This window comes from Schistocerca piceifrons, chromosome 11 (assembly GCF_021461385.2).
Source record: "Schistocerca piceifrons isolate TAMUIC-IGC-003096 chromosome 11, iqSchPice1.1, whole genome shotgun sequence".
NCBI lineage: Eukaryota > Metazoa > Arthropoda > Insecta > Orthoptera > Acrididae > Schistocerca > Schistocerca piceifrons.
Window position 1 is genome coordinate 23,877,895 of NC_060148.1, and position 16,095 is coordinate 23,893,989.

The window sequence follows — 16,095 nt, forward strand, 5'->3', positions numbered from 1 at the left end:
ATTTTGATTGCTAAGTTCTGAACGTTTCTTCCGTATCATCATCAATTTCTGAGCTCAGTGATTCTACTGTAGTCATTGAGGTGCCATATTCGGCAACTAAATCTCAGTTTAGGTCCTCCTTTGACGCCAGCAAGTCTGTAGTCTGCCTTTAACTCTTCGCTATGTGCTCATTCTTTTTATCAGCGTGGCCAAATTGGCCAATCATGTTCTGCTCAGAGCTACATGCACTGCTGCCCTCCGTTCACTTATCGTTGCTTCAGCCTCGCCCGCACTCACACTTAGTAAATTGTGCACTCGACCCGAAACACTGCCAGCTGTGAGTGGAACAGGCTGTGCACACCCTTTAAATCTAAACATCTCCGCTGCACCACTGAAGTCTGGCTCACTCATTTGCCTCGCATCGGAGGAACCTACTGTTTCATTTTGCACATTTTCGTCGCTAAAAGTGGGGAGAATATGTCCCTACACTTCTCTGTACCTTCGAAGTCTCTTTTCTAGGCATTTCGTCTACTCACCACCTTTTTTCTTTTCTCCTCGTACTGCTTTTGGAGCGACTACACGTAATTACTTTCGAATAACGCAAATGAAAATCTTATACAGAAAAAACACTATCTGAAACATTAACTTAAATAACATGCTAAATTTTTACTAAGTTCATCACAGTGGCTAAACAAGAGATTCATCACAAGAAACCTAATAGAATGAAAATGAGCTTCACACGCAATTCCCAGCTCAAAATCGTCACACGAGCATTAATTACATTTAAAAAACTCCCCAATGAAAAGGATTACGACGAAAAGCTCCCAAAGTACCATAAACACACTTCACACAAAATTCAAAACAGACATCAAAGACGACACTGTTTCATAAAGCAAGCAACAACGCTGATCAACTACAATGAAGAAATTGTGTGAGATCTGTAGAAAATAAAATTTACATGTTAGTACACCCTAACAATGTCACAGCATCAACATAAGATCCCTGGGGTGACCGAAATCCTGTGCAAAAGGGTCTCGCCATTATGAAGGCTACCTGTTCTCCGCAAAATTCAGATTTAATGGCAAAGTCGGTGTTCCGAATGAAACGTGTTCCTGACTTCAAATACTAACAGCCACCAGGCAAACAGAGGTTATTTTCGTTTCATTGAGCACGCACCAGACACACAAACTTAGATTGTGGCTGAAATTCGTTCAGGTACTGGAAAAATAGCCGAGAAAACCACCACCTGTCAGGCTGTTGTATGAGCTAAGGAATGAAATATCCTCGTACTGGATACACAAGACAACATATTACAATTTTATTGATCGCTATTAAGGGAGGATAAGAACTGAATGCAGCCCCCAAATGCGGAACCCAATCTGCCAAATATGGGGTAGGATTTACTTGATACAGACACTGACCATATCCATAGATTATATAGTTTTGAAGAATGCTTGCTTATTCTGTTTTTAAGTACACTGGGACAGAGAGCAACTACCTTCGACAGTCAACTTCTGAAGACAAAGGCCCGTTGCAAGAATTCACTATAAACCCAATAATTAGACAGTACAATTACCGAATAAGAGCACCTCTACTCTGTACTTGACAAAGAATTTTATGTTCGGTTTTGGCCTCTAATATGAGACACACTAACACCTGTGGGGAAGGAAGTGGATCTAGCACCACACATTCCCCACTCCAAAGGGAACTCACAGTTGAAAATACTCTTTCCACAACATTATTTATGTCTGGTACAGCAGGAGCAAAACTCACAAGTGAGTCTATATTTTTACATGAAGTACATGTACTTTTAAGTGTATGGAATATATCACACAGTTTCTTATGTTTCCAAATTAGCTTTTTCCAATTCCTCAAGTTTCTGGGATACAATGTTGTTCACGCATCCTATCTCGTCTGAAATGTTGCACATCAGTCTACTGTCTTAAGAATGATCAGAAAATTTAAAAGTTAAGCCCAAGAAACAGTATTTTTTTTGTGTTATCCAATGAAATTATTTCAGAGGTTGAAGTGGAGAACTCTACTTTTCCAAACAAGTCAGAAAAGTGTCTTAGAATTCGTAAAAGGCTCGTATTTTGACTAAGTACCTTCCTTTCCCAAGTTACTTGAAATGGTATTGATTATTTCTTGAAGCAAGCGGAAACCGTGGTTATTTCCAACTTTTGGATTGAATTTAAAAACATTTTCAATGGGCATTGTGTGAAATGAAGCCAAAGAAGTGACTGTGGGTTCTCGAAAATTTGTTTCAGCAACGTGGGACATCTATTCTGAGATAGAAAACAAGATTTCAAAGGTTCATACGTATCAAGAACTTTCGTAACTCCTGGCAACAATGACAACCATCTAGTTTTAATACTACCTAGAACTTTGCCGTACCCAGTATCAACGAAATCACAGAACGATTTCAGTTGGTCCACACGTGGAGGGTAAATGTGTGTCGTGCTCAGTGTAACTTATTTTAAGTTACAGTAGTACGTGAGCCCAGGCACCGATGACCTCAGCATTGATATCCCTGTAACGTTCTTTAACGAAAACTTGTCACACTCGTCCGTCGTTTCTGGAGTAGCAAATGATCGACACAAATCGCGAAGCTCGCGCGTAAGTCACTGGCACTCAGCACGATGACGGAAGATGTTGTGTTCACACCTCTCCTCATCCCGTGACCAAAATGCAGCGTCTTTGTTCCATCTTTGCGTTGACCAAAAGCGGTACTGGGAAATCGGTTGACGAAATCCGGTTTTTTGGGGCGCCAGGCGAAGGGTGTGTCTGTTGCCAGCTGTATAGCTGTATAGCGTGGTTCGAGATAACTGACTGTGGCGTGGATGGGACGCAGGCGGTCCGGCAATGCCGACACGGACGTAGACGCCCTGCTGCAGCCGTTCCTCGCCTGCCGCGCGAGCTGGCAACGCCGCCCCGTGACGTCAGCGCTGAGGGGGGGGGGGGGGGCAGCCGGCTGTCTGTGCGGTCCAGTTGTGACGCAGCAGCCTGGAGGGAAGCAGCGTGCCACGTTGTCCTGCCTGCCCAGACAGAGCTCGTGTATCTTGTGTCTCCACGGGAATACCTCAGAAAGGTGAGGCAGGAATTTATGGGAGCGGCGGATGTTCTGCACGCTTTTGTGTGGTTTTTGTCGCGTAACTCACTGCTCTTGTCTAATACTTTGTCTTACTTTGAAAAATTACGACCACTACGAACAAAGGGGGTGGCTAACAGTGTGTTAAATTACCGTCTTGAGTGTTCAGTGATTTATTGGTCGTTACGTGTGGCCTTGCTCCAGTCTGTGAAAACCTGAGCGAGAATAACGTGGAACGAATGGAAAATAACGTCACATTCAGTCGGCTAGTGTTTCGATGTGCCAGTGCAGATTTTCACGGAATTCACGTACAACAGGCATTTGAAATGAAAACCTCGCGTTCTTGATTATGTTCGTAGGACGCAAGTTTACGAAAACCATGAAATGCAGAACTTTGTAGTAAGCGAGTTTTAGTGCGACAAGGCGTGTAGCGGCTTGCAGGCGCGGCAGAAATTTTTTAATGTTTCGCGTAATGTGACCAAATTCAGACATCTAAAATGTTGTCAAGATGTACTCATTCAGAGGTATAATCTTAAATTGCGGTTGTCACGCAGTAAGAGAAGTACCGCAGTTGGAAACATTGCGCGTCGCGAGGTAACGTGACTAAGGGCGCCGAAATACGCGGACGTTATTCAGCCAGTATTTCAGAATAAGGGCAGTTACCGACTTCCAAGAAACTGCACGCAAGACTACGAGAACTGGAGAGATTTTTCCGCTACCCCCCTACTCCGGCCACGTTGCCGCTGTTCATGGAGTCAACTTAGACATCAGACGTATCGTTGTAGTTTATCGGTACCTAGCGATTCGCGACGCAGTTTACAGACAGTATCCCCACACCCCGTAGCGTATCTGCAAAAATTACATCGTCGTACGGCCCACAGATCAGTAGACATGACGTGTCAAAAATTTAGACGCGCGATAAACGGGCTTTTATTTAAAAAGCAGCGCAAATTAAGCAGACTGTGCTTACTCAGTATTTCAGAATGAGCACTTGCTTTCGAACACACATTAAGAACAATTTCAAACCGTTTGTAAACTTTTATCTCGCTTACATGCTTAACGTCAGATGTTACACACGTAAACTCGTCCGCAAAGTAATCAGACGTCGGAAGCTGTTTCGTGCGTGGGCGTTGCGGATCCTGAAGTCCATTCGCGAATCACAACTCGTGGCGTGACGCCGACACGCTTGTGGCGATGAGACGCAGCACTCGCGTTCATTTCAGTATCTTCACAATTTTCTGGAATTAAGGTTATGGTCAACGAGCAATCTGTAGCTTTCCCCAACACCCTCATTACAAACAGGCGACCATCTGCGTAGTAGTTGGCGAATTCTTGAGAATTTATCGTAATGTTTGTGCTTCACGAAATAAACATTTCGTATTTTTTATCGCTCTGTCACGTCTCCTCGTTTGTGATGTGCTCATGAAATTTTTTTTAGCACTCTACAACGCTGCATCGTTTTGTTGGGCTGTTCTCGTGTTACTATTTGTCTGATTGTGATGAGAGAGCCCGGTGTGTCGACAAAGGAACGCGTCAGCGATCTGTGAGGCGCGCCGTGTTGTGTGCGGCCTGCGCTTCAGTCGTGTATTATGTGAGGGAGGAGTGAATGTCGGTGATTCTGACGCCGTCACTTACCAGCTTCTTCATTTCACGTTCAAATTACACCATTAAAGTGCAGTGTAGATTTCTATGTGCAGGCACTAACGGCGGCAGAACCTAGGTTTAATTTGAGCCATTTCCAGTGCAACAGTTGCGAGAGTCAAGGTAGATTTGTTGTTAGTTTCCGTCAGAGGGTTGAATCACGTCAAAATTATAACATTTGTGGGGGCATTTTCTAATTATGTTTGACAGTAACCAACAGTAAACATTATTTCGTTTAGCCAGATACTGTTACAGAAGCCTTACCCGTTATTCATGGTAAGTCAGTTTCGTAATCGTTGGTGGCCACTGACGTCGCATTTGCAGACACTTCGGCGTGACAAAGTACTGAAGACGACCCGTCTTGAAGAGTTCAGAAATGCCATGTGTCAGTTAGACTGCACATCGTCGTAAAACGCAAATTTGAATACCAAAACCATAAAATTGACAATTTTATCTCCGGAAACAGGTAGATCAACACGACTGTTCAGTGTGCTCCCCCTCATCCACTGCAAGCAAAGAACGCGTGACGTCACGGAAAAGTGACCGTCGTCACACGTGAGGGACACGATGATTTGATAAAAGTTGCGCGAATTTTATGTATAAAAAGCAACCCGGAATCGGTGCTCTAAATGCCCTTCACTTTCGTGACATGGAACTATGTGTGGTGGTTTTCGTATTTATACTCGCCTATCACAAAATATACAACGCAATTGATGCACGCCGTATTAAAGACCTGTTCAAAGCGTATCGTGTGTAGCGAGATAAGATTTGCTGAATTGTAGAAAACTGTGGCGTTCACGGATGAACAGCAGCGGCAGCCAAAAGTGTTTCCTAAAAAGGTCTCCATTTAATCGCGATTGTGTGGAATCAGCTCTTTAGGTCACACATAGATATCCAATAATAAGGGAGTAAGGTCACTCGTGACTTGGGAATGTGCGCAGTGTTTCCGGGTGCTTTCAATTCATTAGGTGTTCTGTCCACCAGTAAAATGTGATAGTTGCATAAAATTTCACATTGTGGTGTCTCACATGATACTTGGGCCGGCAGTAAACGTGACTCAGCGTGGAGACGGCGGCGAGGTGTCGCCCTGACACGTGGCTGAGGGTAGCCGTGCCCTACCACTGGCTGCTTGTAGTCTCAAGTTGAGCCACTCTGAGCTCCATCGTGGGCTGTGACTGCTGTACGGCAGCGAAACTTGGTGTGCTAATGCGCCCTTGCGGAACCGATTTACACTGGAAGGAATGTTCCCATATCTAATGCATTGGGAACGGAACGTGCACAGGAAGGGACAAACAAGTGAGAAAGGCAGAATGTCGATATTATTAACCGCCACTTGCAGAACTTGTTCAGTATGAGCACCGGAGACTTCCGCGAGGTGTTGCACAGTGACAGATTCGCACCTGGTATTGGAATTGATTTCCTCCGGCGCCAACTGGTTTCGCGTTAACGCATTAGCATGTCTACAGTGTTTCGCTGCCTTACCATACTCACAGACCACAGTCGACTTGGGTCAGTAGCTTCATTTTACTTACAAGCACCCGGTACTTGAATGTCTCAGACGGAGAAAAAAAAAGGTTCGTGAAAATTTCGCTGTCACCTTGGTGGCCCATGTGGTCATAAACCATTTAGTTGTTAATCAGTGAAAAAAATCTGCAGTTTTCTCAGACTTCCGTCGTGTGTTTCACTTTCCTCAAAGCATCAAGGCTCTGCAAGTACCCGTATTTCCAGTACAGGCGGCTGCCTAAACTGGAGCAGCTCGCAGCTGCTGATAGCGGCCGTCGACATTGACCCGTGGCGTAATGGTTTGCTGCGTGACGTCACACACACTCTCACGGATACAGCAGAACGCGTGGCTGCTATATTATTTTCTGTAAAGAGTGTTGTGGTGGAAAAGTGATCCGTTGCTTGGCCAGAGTTCTGGTACAGGTTGTCAGGTCACAGTATGGTTGTCACTCAGCGGAGCCAAAGAAACGGAATGCTACAGTAACAATTTTTGTGTGGCACGTATTTCACGCATGTTAGCTTTCGAAGAGTGTTGTATGTCCGTTTTGGTGATGCACAGTTGGAATCGGCAGGTTCAGTGCTGGGCCCGCTTGCCCCTAGTGTGGAGGCAGGTCCACACCTGTGCAGCCGGCTGGCCAGCACGGCGCCCCGCGGCAGCCCGCACTCTCCGGACGAGTACACACCGCGCTCTCCCGCCCGCGGTGTTTTTCTGTCTGTTTCTTGTACTGCGTCTCACGGTTACGTTGCTGTGTTTCGCGCCCTTTCAAATTTTCGCAAGCCCATTGGCCGAGTGGTCTAAAAAGATACAAAATGGCTCTGAAGATCATCGTGCATACATACCTGTGGCGCGAGTTCTCGGTAACATCCAGTATGGCCTCTACTTTGTGTAATCAGTGATCGAGTGGTCTTCTGCTAATATTTCAAGTTCATTTGAATCAGCCACAGTGCAATGAAACCCTATTTTAATCGCTAGATTTTCGAAAATAAACATTAAGAGAAACAGGGCTGTAGTACAATTATAAACATTGACTTAAATATAGGAGACAACCGCAATTACGATACACACACACAGTTTAATTACACAAACCCGTGACCAGTTTCAGATTTTCAAACATCGATTGTTAACTGCTTTTACAAGCTGATCAGTACTTGCGTTAACCGCCTACGGCCAATCCAGCGATGCGAAATTTCGTCGTTTAGGTAGCAACAAACATCGATGCTCCCTGAAGGAATGAGTAGTCCAAACAACCACAACTGCAACATATCGAGGTAAGATGTATCCGGCACAGTTCTCTCAGTATTAAAACGGCCCATTCAGCTTCGCCTGTCACACAGCACAGGATACATTAACCCTCGGCGAATCTCCTTCATGCGCCGAAATTACGTGAGGTTTTTCAGTACGGCACACTCTCACATTGCGGAGATAAACTTTTTCAGTCAAGTGTTAGTTGCTTTGTCGCTGAATATCAGCGTGGGGGCGAAATGTCCATCCTCAATTGATCCCTGCAATGTGGCGCAAATGTGGAGGCGCCGGCCGTAACAGTCCGCTTTTAATTGTTGTAAGGGATCCAGACGGTACGGTTTGGAGTGTAACCGCCGACGCACTGTCTTCCACATACTTTGCTGCCGTGTTCAGAGTTCGTGGCTTCTGCGTGCTGTTGACTTGGGTGCACTGCGTACAGAAATCTCGTTCAGCCCCCCCACCCCTTACACGGTTTTTTGCACCTGCCACATTTGGTCAAATACCTCGCATGTTACAACACACGAAAAGTCTTCCCTTGCCTTGTCGGCATTTTGGCAAGGCGCTGAATTCGTAATGGCATGCAATCATATTCGTACATCTAATATTGCGGAAAAATTCGAATTCTGGAAACGAGTGAATCGTTCATGGTAGCCCTCTGTCTCGCCTTTTACCCGTCGCCTTTAGTTTCTGCACCAGTACGGTGCTGAGCAGCCCAACTCATGATCTCGAGCCCCTTGCTCATTTTACACAAGGCCAAGAAGTCTTTAAATTCTTAGTCTGGTTGACAACATTGCATTTGCGGATTATTTCAATAACGTACGTAATATCTGTACACGTAATGTGCCTCCAGGAACACCCGCGAAATGTTAACCATCAAAGTACTTCTGTGCCCTAACAATGAATCACTGCAGCGCGTAATATTTAATTCACAGAATCTGGTACTTTCTGAACGCGCTTGGTTACACTTCACGTGCTGACTTTAATCCCAGTACATACACTGTGTACCTTAGTGTCGGGAATCTTTCCGTAAGCAATGAAAGATAATGTACGTAAATGATGAGTATATGCCTGCTTCTACTGAACCCATATTACTCCTCTGTGGTACACAAGTTAATTATGTACGTACATGTAAACGATGCAGTTCCGCGTGTAACTGACGTATACAAAGACGCAGGTATCGTTAATACGTCGAGTGTGTTTGAATTCTAAAATTGGATGTTGAAGTTCGTTATGTGGAGAGCCAAGTACGGAAACCACTGCATCAGTGGCTTTATTCTTCTTTCAAAATAATGCTGAGAAATTTATACACAAGTGCGTTTTAACGCGTAAATACCTAGTGTATGGTGAGCTGTCAGTGTTGCTGTTCATTAACTCGTAATTCACGCCCTACCTACCCTTAGTTCGCTTACAGTATCACTGAAGCGTCGTTCCTTTCCGTACGTAAAATTCGTAGTACAAGTTACGAAATGCCACAGTAGGTGAAGTAACGTTCTCTAAAGCACTGCAGGACCTTTGCTTGTCTCTGAGTTGCACACCAGATACAATGAATTTTCGTCTCTTTTATTGACGATTAAAATGCGTAATACTTGGGCAAATCTGCTGATAGCAAATGTCGTTCTGCTTACTGTTTATCAAAATATGTCCCCGACCTTCACGCCTTCTTTTTTCTGTCGTGTAAATTTTGCCAACTCCAAGGAAACAAGACGACCGGCAAGTCAGGGATTTTTGTCTCCTTATGTGTGAGTTTCAAACACCTGTTTCTCTTTCTTTTTCTCCTACAGAAATTAGTATTGCGTATTTCTTTATACTTACCGCGTGTACAAATTATTTCCTCTTTTTTACTTATTTACATAAAAATATGCAAATAATAGTTACCACCTAGATGGACGTAGAACATGAAAAATATATCTATGGACGGTTAGTCTCTAATTTGGCTAAAAGAGAATTACTACCATCTTTGTAGCCTCTTTCATGTAGGTGCTTTAAAAATATATTCATTACATGATGAACGGTGCAGTTTTTTATAAACTCACGCAAAGATTTATTAACGTGACTTTTCTCGACCGAAATATTTCAGACAGGACTAAAGAAAACGATGGCGTCCACTCTTGGCAGTTTTTGTGTGGTGATCCACAGTGCGGACCTTACTGTAGTTAGTTTCTTACTGTGCTTAGTTTGAAGCGTCAGAAATTAAACTTGGTATTTGAACCTAAAGTAATTCCAGCTTGCGGGGATGACGTCATATAGCGATATTTTGCGCGGTTAGATTGTAAGAATTCGTATATTTAACTAAGGGATTTCGAGGGATTTTTTTCCTTGCTCTTTCTTCAGTACAAAGCCACTAAATGTGGCACCAGTGCTCCGGTAGTGTAAAACGGAATACGGCGACCGGTCAGTCTCTTCTGCATCAACGAATCAGAGCGCAGACAACAGCCACTTACTGGGAACTGTCGAAAGTGAGCAGCGCAAATATATAAGGGTTACTGCAGAAAACAGCCGCCGTAAAATAAGTTCTGGCCATCGCACTCGGCGCAGCACAACGGAACAGACAGGGAAAATTTAGGTTCCTCTTCCGCCCACGAATGGCGCGTGGGTAGGGTGATCCTCCGTAAGGCGTCTTTATTGGCCGCAGTTTCTCGATTTTTTTTCCCGTCGTCGTCGTCATTTCGCTGCAAGCCTGGAAGCTTCGAGGAGACGTGCTGGCGCTGCGGAACAGCGGCTTGTGGGCAGGAAGCGGGCGTCCGCGCAGTGCAGACAACTGCGGGTCGCCAGTCCAGGGTCAGCGGGTGACGTCACGCGGCGAGGCTGGTGGAAACCGGCGGCAGTGGGAAACACAGTGCCAGGAAGGGGGGGGGGGGGGGGGGCAGCAGCGAGACTGACGTCACGGCGCAGCGAAGAACGGCTTCGGTGAACAAAGTACCTCCCTCCATATTCCGCAAAGTCGTGTGAGGTTTGAATCTGTAGGTGGTTACTTAGTTTTACTGCAGGCCCCATCAAGACATTAATTTTGTGGTGCTTGTGTTTAGATTTTATTCATACATGAGAAGTGTGTTGGAAAAGAGCACTATAACGTATTACGGTTATGCACATGAGGGTATACAGGTACATTCATGGCGGTGCATTTTGTGTGGTTCATATCGTTTGAAAGATGTTTCACGCTGATACGGAAAACACTGGGGCGTAAAATGTGTACGCCACAGGAATTTTTCAGGCAGAAGAACGTTTCCTTCAGCTTGTATAAATCATACAGAAGTGTACATGTTGGCATAATTTGACAACAGTAATTGTATAAATTTTTCGTTCCTGTTTAGATATATAGTAAAAGTTGTCTGTGGACTGGCGCGTACACACACACACACACACACACACACACACACGAGTGGTCCTACAAGAGTTTAGTTTCTACCGACTGAGCTGCGGAGCCATGGAAACAGAATGAGGTGGCGGTGTTGGCCGGGAGATTTGCTCCCGGGGTTGCTCGGCCGGTAGGAGAAAGCCGTCCCGTTTCACTCGACTTGGCCCATCTGCTCGGCGGTGAGATGAGCCGAAGTTACGGGGGCGGCGCAAACAACCAGACCCCGAGAGAAGGAAATTAGCGACTCTGTCGGGAATCGAACCTGGGACGCTAACCACGGACTGCGGACACTGCTGCACCGACCGTGAACACGAGTCGGTCTGGGATACGCTGTGTGGGGCTCACCGCCTCTCTTTCCTGCTAGAAGTAGTCAGTGTTCCGAAATTCTTCCGTTCATTACCGCCTTAACAACGTCGCGTTTTGTCTCTGTGGGGGGGGGGGGGGCGGCGCCCGGTGGGGGGGGGGGGATGTGAAGATGTTCTACAAAACAAAAATCTACTCGCATTTTGACCTAGAACATGCGAATTTCTTCTCAGATGGGTCTCTGATAAGAGCCGTGCTGTCCGTTCAACGGAAAGAAAGATTGTGTTTTGCGGCATCGAATATCCGCTGACAAGCTTCGGGGTCACGTTATTCTGTTTACACTTATTAATAAATGAAATGGCCATGCTAGTACTCGCAATTATGTAGGAAAATTATATTACAAATCGCCTACTTTCAAAAAGAAATTCATAGCTCAGATCCTCAATAACAGAATTGCGGAATTGTATACAAAGAAAGATGGGTTAAACGAGAAAGCTTACTTGTTGTATCTTGAAATATTGATGCACTATTCGAAGTCTTAAAATTATCGAATAGATGATTTTTGGGCGCTGGCCAATGATTTCATTGGTAAACAGAAAGAAGAAACACGCTGCAAGTCATGCGAGAAAGCGTCAAATTTGTGTAAGGGTGTTATCAGAGGTAACCAACAAGGATGTTCGAATAATAAAGTTTTAAACCCACGTTCTGTGAACGTGTTATTAGTAAAACTTATATAATATTTCCAACAGCTAAGACCCAGTTACTGTCCAAAGGGCTGAAATTCAATATCGCACCTGCGATTAAAGAACCACACGTGGTAGACAATTTCATAGCAGGCCTTAAATCAGGTTTGGAGTGTACCAAAACGCCAAAGAATGTTCAAACGCGGTTAGGCTAAGAATTCTGTGAAATCTTAGGAAATGAATTGTCTGTCGCTCAATCAAAGCATTACGTTATAGAACCGTGAAAAGTTTTAATAGTAAACTGGAGAATAATGGCGCCCTAGTTACGAAAGCTGATAACGGGAACTCGTTAATTATAGCTTGCGTATTTCGGTTATTTCGGCCGGCTTTAAACATCTAAAATGTTGTAATGTACTGATTAAGAGGTATAATCTGCCACGCAGTAAGGAAAGTATCACATAATCGTCTTGTGGTGCAGCTCTTCTTGTCGTCTCCGTGCTTGCTAAGAAAATGGGATGGGAAGTTCCGCCTTATGCAAGACACCTTTCTTCTTTGTTTCACACATGCATGTTTCAGCACTTTTGTGCTATCGTCAGTGGGTTCTATGTCTCTTTTTAACTGTAAATTTGTTCTTGACATATTAACATTTGTGTCGTTTACAACATTATGTAAAAGTTGCATTTATAATTTAATTGGCGAAAAGTGGGTGTAATCATGAGTAACATGCGTTACATGATATGTGTCCACTTATTTTGGTAGCTGTTCTGCTACACAATATACAACTTGTCATCTGCAAACAGCAAAACGTAATTTATTTTAAATGCGAACATTTTTAGGTTAGGCTTTACCGTGACTGTTGCTGACATTAAATGAAACAACAAGTTCACTGTTACCAGTCACCGTTTTATTTATTTCCACGACGCGTTTCGAAGGTTTAAACCTCCATCATCGGGTGGATTTACATTAGTAAGTATTACATTTGTGTGTTGTGTTACGATTTTTTGTTTGTTATGCATTTACGAACGGAAATAAGACTGTATCGCGTTTTCTTTCCGTAACTTACAGTTTCGAAGTTGTGGTACGTTTCCCTGTATTGTTGGAGAAGTAAATAGGCTTTCTTCTGTGCCTTTGTTCGCGTGGCAATGCAGTTTGTCAAAACATGGGCGGAGTTTTCGCTGCCATTACGTGTTGTTGTGGCTGTGTGGCGTTCATTTGTTTCGTAGCGTGTTCTGCTGGGAGGGGCGCGCGAGCTTCAATTACATTTGGCGTTAGTGGTGTGTGTGTGTGTGTGTGTGTGTGTGTTACTTGTATAGTTCTTCTATTGTACCGAAGAGGGTTTTGTTGCACAGTGATGTGTATTCATTGAGTACTTTACTGCCTTGGGCTCTTGATTTTTGGATGTGGTAGTTTTCCTCTGTAGCTAATTTTTGGTATAGGCTGCTGCTAGTTTTTAGGATGTGAAGGTCAGTTGTTGGGTGGTGGTTGTGTGCTACCAGGTGGTCTGCAAATGTTGAGTGTGTGCTATTGCTTTTCAGTGCTCTGAGGTGTTCATTATATCTGGTTCTGAAGGTCCTGCATGTTTGGTCCACATATACATATTGACAGCAGTTGCAAGTAAGTTGGTAGATGCCGGACTGGCTGTATTTGTCAGTGTTGGTGATATTTCTTCCGAGTCTGCTCTGTATTGTGTTGTTGGTTCTGTATGCTATGTTGAGTCTTTGTTTCTTTAGTATATTACCCACCCTGTGTGTGACCTTGTTGTTGCAAGTCATTATGTGCCATTTGTTGCTTACTGCCTGCTGATTTGTTGTCTGATGTGTGTGTTTGATGGTTATGTGCTGTTTGTTTCTGTATTTTCTGGTTTATTTTGTCTACTCTCTTTGCATCATATCCATTCTCCTTTGCAATTTGCTTTATCGTGTTCAGTTCTTGTGTGTAGTCATGCTTGTTTGTGGGTATTTTGTTCAGCCTGTGAAGTAAATATCTGAAGCTGGCTTGTTTGTGAGGTATGGGGGTGATTGGATTGGTTATGAATAATGGTGCTGGTGGGTGTGGGTTTTCTGTAGATTGTGAATTCATGTTTGTTGTTTCTCTTGTGTATAGTGAGATCTAAGAAATGAAGTTTTTCATCTGTTTGTGTTTCTATGGTGAATTGTATTTGTGGGTGGATGGAGTTTATCATGAAGTTCTTTTATGCGAAACAGTGGTTCATCTATTAAGCAAATTATGTCATCTATGTATCTGTACCAATATATTATTTTGTACTGTTTTGGTATTACTATTTTGTCAAAGATTTGTTTTTCCATCTGACTGAGGAAAATGTCAGGTAGGAGGCCACTGATTGGGGATCCCTTGGGTAGTCCATCTTGTTGAGAGTAAAATCTGTCTTTGAATGTGAAGTAGTTTTGTTCTGTGATGAGCCGGAGTATGGCTAATATTTCTTGTATGTTTGTTGTGGGTATGTTTCCTTGCAGTTGGAGGTTTCTTTCTATTATGTTGATGGTTTCTTCTGTTGGGGTGTGTGTGTACATTGAAATTATATCAAATGAAACCAATGTTGCTGTGTTTGGTATGTTTTCATTTCTTACTTTGTCTAAGACTTCTGTTGTCAGTGTATTTGTATATTGTCTGTAGCAGAGTGTGTTTGGTGAAGTGGTGTTTTGTGGCTTTATTGAAGTTTATTAAGACATATGGGTATTCTGGGTTTGTGAACTTAAGGCAATGATTTTAGGGTGGGGGCCTTGGGATTTTACTGTATCATTTTTTTAATCTGTGTTTCTGTGAAAATTGTTTCTATGTTTCTCAGGGTTTTCTGTAACTCACTTTGGTATCGGTTTGTTGGGTCACTGGTTAATTCTGTGATGTTGTTGCTTTGGATGAGTTCTAATATTTTGTGAATGTATTCCTGTTTGTTTATGACTACTATTGAATTACCTTTGTCAGATTTTGTGATGATGGCATTTTCTTGTGTTAATTTATTCTGTAGTTTTCTGTAGACTTTTTCTTCAGGAGTCCTAGTGTTTTCTTTTATGGTGGTTTTGTTCTCTTTGATTATGTTTATTTCCTCAGCAATTAGTTCTCTTGTTAGGTTTGCATTGAATACAGGTGTGTTTAGTCTTTCTTGTTGCTTTATGATGTTTTCAGCTTCTGTTATGATATTTTCTACTGTCCTGTGTGACACCACTGTGTTAATGTTATGTTTGGGACCCTTTTCAAGTAGGCTGCTTTCTTGTTCAGATAATTTTATGTCTGTTAGATTAATCACTCCTTTGTGAAAGGTGTGTTTGTTGTATCGGTGGTGGGAATGGTGGGTGTTTGTGTGATTTAACATTTTTGTGTGTTTCTTTTGTTGGATTGTCTGTTTCCTGCCTATTATGGTATCTGTGTATGCTCTAACCCTGTACATTAGTTCATCAAAAAATGGTGGGTGTGTTATGTGATTAGCTAGTTCTATATGCAATCTGTATAATTCAATATTCAGAGTCAGTTTTTTGGAATACAGAGACCGGATTTCTTGCTTTATTCACATGATTTCTGCTTTACGTTTTGTCTGCTGTGCTGCTGGTGACATGTTGTTTACAGTTATTGTTATATAGTTAGGTACAATTTTAGAAGCCAAACATAGTTTATTGAACTTAATGTTGAGTATGGTTTTATGAAATCTGATGGTAGTTCTGATATATGTTGAAGAGCTGCGATGGAAATACCTGGCTTGGTGTAGAAATAATCATCTTGTGGTGCAGTTCTTCTTGTGGTCTCCGTGATTGCTAAGAAAATGGGATGTATCACAGCTGGAAACTTGGCGTGTCTCGAGGTGACGCAACTCACAGTTCTGAAATACATGGTCGTCATTCACCCAGTACTTCAGAATGATGGCAGTTAGCGACCCGGAACCAACTTCAGACAACATTTCAAACACTTGAGATAATTTCCCCTAATGTCACCCCGCCCCACACACATACACACACGCACATAAACATGCGCGCGCACTGGGAGATTGGCATGTCGAACATTTAGTCGCGCGAGAGACTTCCTTTTGTGTAAAAAGGAGTGTCAACTAGCCACACTGTAATCCAACTCAGAATGAGAGCACTTGTCCACATCGAACACACGTTAAGAATAATTTGAAACCGTTCCCAAACTCCTCTCATACATGCGTAACGTAGGATATCACACGCGTTAACTCATTTATAAAGCAGCCAGTCGCCGGGTGCTGTTTCGTGTGTCGGCATTGCGTGTCCTGTAATCCACTCGCGAATCAGAACCCGTGACGTCATCCCGACATGATTGTGGCGATGAA

At 43.4% G+C, this 16,095-nt stretch overlaps 1 protein-coding gene across 4 annotated transcripts in view; it reads left to right on the forward strand.

The window, feature by feature from the left end:
- The window catches only part of LOC124720168 (CARD- and ANK-domain containing inflammasome adapter protein-like), a 551,179-nt gene that overhangs the window by 456,150 nt on the left and 78,934 nt on the right, over positions 1 to 16,095 (forward strand). The window contains exon 1 of one of the 4 annotated variants that reach the window (XM_047245489.1): positions 2,944 to 3,067. The exons of the other annotated variants lie outside the window; for them this stretch is intronic. The gene's annotated coding sequence lies outside the window, so the exon portion shown is untranslated. Of the gene's footprint in view, positions 1 to 2,943; positions 3,068 to 16,095 lie in introns of those variants that run through there. 4 annotated transcript variants of the gene reach the window in all.